The sequence below is a fragment of the Oreochromis aureus genome, linkage group 22 (assembly GCF_013358895.1).
Source record: "Oreochromis aureus strain Israel breed Guangdong linkage group 22, ZZ_aureus, whole genome shotgun sequence".
NCBI classification, from domain to species: domain Eukaryota; kingdom Metazoa; phylum Chordata; class Actinopteri; order Cichliformes; family Cichlidae; genus Oreochromis; species Oreochromis aureus.
The window spans coordinates 11,939,207-11,945,613 of NC_052962.1; the positions used below are offsets into that span (position 1 = coordinate 11,939,207).

General features: G+C 38.1%; 1 pseudogene; it reads right to left on the reverse strand.

Moving 5' to 3' along the window:
• Positions 1–719: 719 nt before the first annotated feature.
• On the reverse strand, positions 720–5,497 carry LOC120432693 (annotated as a pseudogene).
• Positions 5,498–6,407: the final 910 nt, after the last annotated feature.

Sequence of the window (6,407 nt, forward strand, 5' to 3'; positions counted from 1 at the left end):
TGAAGTGTTTTTAAGTTTAATTCTCTGCATGCATGAATGGTCGCAAAAAAAACAACATTTGTTCTGAGATAGACTAAATTCTTCCTTGGTGACCACTGGCGATTCAAGTACAGGGAAACATTGAAACTAGATGATGTATTAGATACAAATATAATCACCAAAAAGGAGATCTTTTGCAAACCAGCATTAATGCTGCTGAGAGATGGAGACGAGTGGGCAGAAATACACATCGTGATAACAACTGATGTGATGTCTAACCTACGTGTCTGGCATCAACAAGACATTTTCGCCCCATGAACGGCTGTTTATTGGATATTTTCTCTTTTTCAGGCCATTCTCTGTAACCTTTAGAGAGAGCTATAGGGGAAAATCAGCTGATTCTGAAATGCTAAGAGCAAGTTTGTCTGGAAATGACAACCATGAGACATTCAAAGTCACTTAAGCCATCATCCTGATGCTAGATATGAACTTCTGAAGGTCAACTTTACAGCTTGACCAGTCCTTAAATGCACTGGGTTGCTGCCATGTGATTGACTGACTATATTTGTATTAACGAGCAGTTGAACTGGTATAGCTAATAAGTTTAAGTATACAATGCATTTTCATGAAAAGTTCTGATAAATTCTTTGTAACCCTCAAGAAAAAAAATCCTAACTCCAACTGTTTACAAGTTTTGTGGGGGGGTTCCTGGTTAATAAATAAATAAATAAATAAATTACTCATACCTGAACAAAGACGGTAAAGAAAATCACAGTAATAATAGCAGTGACAAAAATTTCTCTCTCTGGAAAGTGGTCCGTTTCCAGCAGGAAAGCGAGGAAGAAGGCAACGGCACCTCGCAGGCCACTGCAGGCAAATAGGAACTGATCCTCCTTGGTCAGCTTGACAGTATGAAATTTGTTGGTCAGAAAGGTCAGACCAACAACAGCTGGAAAGAACAGTGTACAAGTGAGTCAGGTTTTGTATGTCAGTGATGTTGTAAACAAGGATTAAATGCAATCTGTCTAGTGTATTTAGATTGCAAGAAAAAAAAGTATTTTAATACTACTACTACTAATAATAATAACAATAATAATAACAACATTATCTGTAAAACACTTTCAAACAAGGTGCTGAACAGTTATTTGAGATTAAAAAAAAGATAAATAAATAAATAAAAGCAATACAATTTAAAAACTAAACTAACAAGCACAGAATTAAGACACATAGGATAGGGTGAACAGTGGGTCTTTAACTTAGCTTTAAAAAATCTCATAAGATTTCAGGGAAATAACAAACTTTCTCTTCAGAGCTGTTCTAGTTTTTGGTTAACAAGTATGTGAATACTTGTATGTATGTATGTATGTATGTAATTGTATGTAAGTATGCATACAGAAAAATTCATGGAAAAATACAGGAGGACTGACCTATGACCCGTGCAACAACACACAGAATTACTGTGAGTGTGATGAAGGTCCAGTTCCAGACTTTAGGTCCGGCAACCGTGACCACTCCCACAAAAATAAAAATGAGGCTTTCATTAAACCTGCTCCACATATTCAAAAAATATTTTATAGTCATTTCGGACTCGCAGGAAATGTTAGCCTGGACAAAGGGTCGCATCACAAAACAGCATGCTATTAACCTGGAAAGAGAAATGGTAATAAATAGAATTTTTAAAAAATATATTATATAATAATATTATTATATATAGTAATATAATATACAGAATACAATTAATATGGGTTTTTTTTTCCATTTCACATCCAGTTGGCAACATTATAGACCACAATAAAGACAGGTAACACACAGCCATGGTATGTTAAAATTAGTACCAGTTTACTTGAGCTGGCAGCAACAGTGACCACTTTAAAAAAACAAAAAACACACAGCTCAGAGGTTCAGTTACAGTTATTTGGTAAAATAAATAAAGATATATTACAATTCCTGTCTGGTAGCGACCTACTCTAATCTATTCATGCAATTTTTCTGTGTCAGAAAGGGCCAAAAACAACCTAAAAATATGCTCAATAAGCAACAGCAACTGGTCAGCATTCTTTCTTCTTTTCAGTACAGTGGTCCCTCGTTAATCCCGGGAGTTGTTCTAAAAATAACCCACAATAGGTGAAATCCGCAAACTAGCCAGGTTTATTTGTTTTACAATTATTATAGATGTTTTAAGGCTTTTAAAAACCTCGCAACACACATTATATACTTTTCTCAGACAGGCATTTTCACACTTTTCTCTCGTTTAAACACTCTCAAAGTTCAAACTTTTGTAGAAAAATAACTCCAGTATTACAGAATGAAACCAACTTCAGCATCACACTGCTGGCGAATTAAATAAATGTGACAAGCTGAATGCATTCTGTACTGTACAGGAGATACAACCAATCAGGATGAAGAACACATGTGCTGTAAAAAAAAAAAACAAAAAAAACAAAAAACATGCAAATTTGCGCTAAACAAAATCCACAAAACTGCAAAGGTCAACCGCATTATAGCAAGGGACCATTGCATTGACTTTTTCTTTCTAGGTTTTGCAGAATAATAAAAGGAATTCACATCAATAAAATTCCTCCAGAAAACCAAATTCAGATTTTAAGGTGAGGGACAACACATAGCTGTGGGCAAGGGATTGTCCTTGAAGCTACATATCCATCATTCCTGACTAACTGCATCAGCACCTCTGTTAGGAACATCAATAATACCCGCAATCTTAAACAGCCTGAAAGTAAACAGAAAATGGATTGCTACATACTACAAGAGCTGATGAAATAGTGTCAGAAAATGCTATACATGCCACTAAATCCCGGATTGGTTCAGGTGCCGTTAGATTAGATTAGTTTCGCAAACTACTGGGAATTTATAGGATATAATTTCCCTAAATGTATATGCAAAACATAATTGTCTTTTTTTTCTTTTTTTTTTACTGATTTAATTTTTCAAGTGGAGAAAATATGCCAATCCCATATTGTTCCACTTGATTATTCTATATTATCATTGTTTTTTATTTTATCTTATTTTAAGTTATTAAAAACTGGACAGGCAATTATACTTAAAGGGAGAAAGAGAAAGAAAGAAAGGGAGAGAGAAAACAGAGGGGAAGGGGGAACAGTAAAAGAAGATACAGCTGGCTGCCGGCAGAGCCGGCAGGCACGCCGGTGCAGCCCCCTCTGGCTTCTGCTCCGTGGCTACTGGGTGACCCCTCGTCTGGGGATCTCCTCAGCCCTTCCCAGGAGGGTGGCACGGATGCCCCTCCGGTGGTCCTCCTTGGGCTCTCGCACTCTGGGGCCTCTGTATGTCTGGAGCCTGGATCTCCTCCATACCTGCTTCATGCCCTGGGGGACGGGGCTATGGCCCTCCACACCCTCTAGCAGACCGTTACATGGGGAAACCTTTTGTATACAAGCGCGCTGATCCACACAGGTGTGCACACGGGTGCTCACTGTTCGTAGACATAAACTACACCTTTCTTAGCTGCTACTTCAAAGCACATTGTGCGCTGTCTGTCCTACGTGCTGCACAACAACATTCAATATTAGTATTTACTGCTGTTCACACTTAGCTAGATTAACGTGATGGTGTTGTGTTTAGTATGTTGCTTTTTTTTTTTTTGCTTTTTTTTCTTCTTTTCTCTCAACAGGTGATCCAGGAGATTTTTTTTTCTCTTTGTCTTTGTAAGTGCCCTTTCTCACTGTCCCTTTTCCCTTCTGTTTTTACTTTTCCTTCCTCTCTTTCTTTCTCCCTTTCCTATCCCCCAGTCATGTCTGTCCCATCTGTAACAACTGAAAATAAAATAAATAATAACAACAAAGTTTGATCAAATGGACCAATACGGCAATGCCATGATGATCCATTTGGCAAAATAAATCCATTTGGTATCCTTGTTGGTCTTCAGACAACAATTCTGACGGCTAAAGAACCAAATGGGACAGGCAAAGAAAAAGAAAAAAAGAAGATACAGAGAAAATCCGTTGGATCACCTGTTAAAAGAAGAAAAGAAAAAACAAACAACAAGAAAATAAGACAACATAGAGAGAACAACCTAGATACGTATAAGTAACAGTAAATACTAAATATTGAGTGTTATTGAGCAGCACGCAGGACCGACAGTGCACAATATGCTTTAAGGTAGCAGCCAAGGTAGATATAGTTTGTGTAAGCGAGGACCCGTGTGTACATCTGTGTGTGTGTGAGCACGCTTAAGTTCAAAAGGTTTCTCCATGTAACGATCTGCTAAAGGGTGTGGGGAGCCATAGCCCTCCCCCCCAGAGTATGAAGCAGGCGCGGAGGAGTTAGTTAATCATTTACAAATCAATATTGTCCGTATGGACAGTAATTTTAAAAAGTGCACATGTAAAACACATGTTTTAAGCAATGCGGTTGAAAAATTGGGGTGCACCTAAGTTTTGTGCTGGTGCACCAAAGAAAAAAATGTTAGACGCACCAGTGCAACCTAGGCCTGATATATATACATATACACAATCACACACACAGAGAAGAAAAGAATATAGCGCAATATATAGCGTTACCACACATGCTTCAAATTATACTGCAATATGGATTTTAGTCCATATCGCCCAGCCCTACTCTGTATGTAGAACACAGTCTGAAAATGTGTTATTTCTTTGGTGTTTCTGTGGGCTGTTATATAGCTGACTTGAACAAACTTACGCAATGATGTCAGAGAGGTTGAACATCTCAGCTGACAGGTAGGCCATGTTGCAATACAAAAAAACCACAAGAGGCTCAACGATGCCCGTATTGGAGGTGAAGCGTGTGGTGTAGGCAGTGAGGATGCCGTAGAAAGATCCCACTAGGATGCCACCCAGTCCAGCTAAACTGAAAGCAATGATTCCTAGGAATATCTTCAGAAATGTCACTGAGGCAGTAACATAAAATTCCTGATAAAGACGATACAATACCTATGAGAGGGAAAATGAAAGAGGGAAGAAAAACTGAATAACAAAAAAAGATATGAACTAATGAATATTAGTGAAATTTCAGATTTTGTACTGGGAGTATTTTAAATTAAGCCCAGCCCTCCCAGACACCCCCAGTGTGGGCATTTTACTTCATGGGTTGAAGACTCATGTAAGAACGGCACTGATTTTGCACCTGAATGCAGTTCTACAGGGTAAGTCGAATTAAGTCAAACTTACTAAGATAGTTAGAAACTGGTGCTTGTATAATTTGGGTCAATAACGTAACACAGGTATTTCCTGAAAAAGCTGAACTCGTGGTGACAGGTCACATGGAGCTTTCACATAAAATCACACTCACCTAATTTCATCAGAGAAGCAAGCAGGATCCACAATGCAACTTCAAATGAAACCTGAACTTTTCCGTAGTCGAGATAAAGAAGTGGGAAAACCTTTCCGGTGCCGTTACTGCCGATGTTAGTTGCATTGTTGGAATGCGAATGTGCGGTTGGTGGAGAAGGCTGCTTGGAGCTGGCAACATCGTGGGTAAGGCCCAAAACCATCAGCAGGAACATTGCCAACCTGTTGTGCATCTTGAGCAAGATGGATTAAAGAATGTACATTATAACCAACAAAATCAAGAGCATAGATAAAACCAAAATCAGAGACGGCTGTTTTCGCCACTAGCTTGATAGTTTTTGTTTTTTTCACCTGTCCCGTTTGGCTCTTTTGCCATCAGAATTATTGTCTAAAGGCAAAGAAGCAAATAAAGATGCCCAACGGATTTACTTTACCAAATGGACCAACCTAGCCTCGCCGTATTGGTCTATTTGATTCGCCTTTTGTTGTTTATTTTATTTTAACCTGCTAAATACGGGAAAGGGGAGAAAGAATTAATTAAAGAAAGAAATCACTATTATTACCATAATTTGACCCAAATCATGAATCATCCTAATTTATTCCACAATTTAATCGGTGACTTTCCTTAAGCAATGTCACTCCACTCATTTTATCATTATGAGCTCAGTAGTGGCCAGCTAATGAGCCCCATATTCAACTATTCCATAAACACTGCGTCTCTTATTTGCTTTCTCATGTTACTTGTCCGTCTCTGCTGAATCCTCTAAAAACACTCTTAAATAGTTTGCACGGGGTAAATGAGTACAAAAAGCACAAACACTGGACAAAAAAAAGGAACTACAGTGGAAAAAATTTAGAAGTATACGTATACATTTACATGAGCAAATATACATTTGAATACTTTCCACGACCTTCCTCTGGACGCAAAAAGCGAAACCTAAACTAGTTTGATGATACATGTACAGGTCTATAGAACTTCTGTTTCACCCTCACTAGTCACACAAACACAGGGATTATTTGGCTGGTGAGGGGATTTTGGCGCATAATTTTATGTAAATTCTCTCAACTTTGTTCAGTATTTACACAGTATAAGACACTGTATAAGCGGCAATGTATAAGCCACATATTGCTGAAAATCTTTGA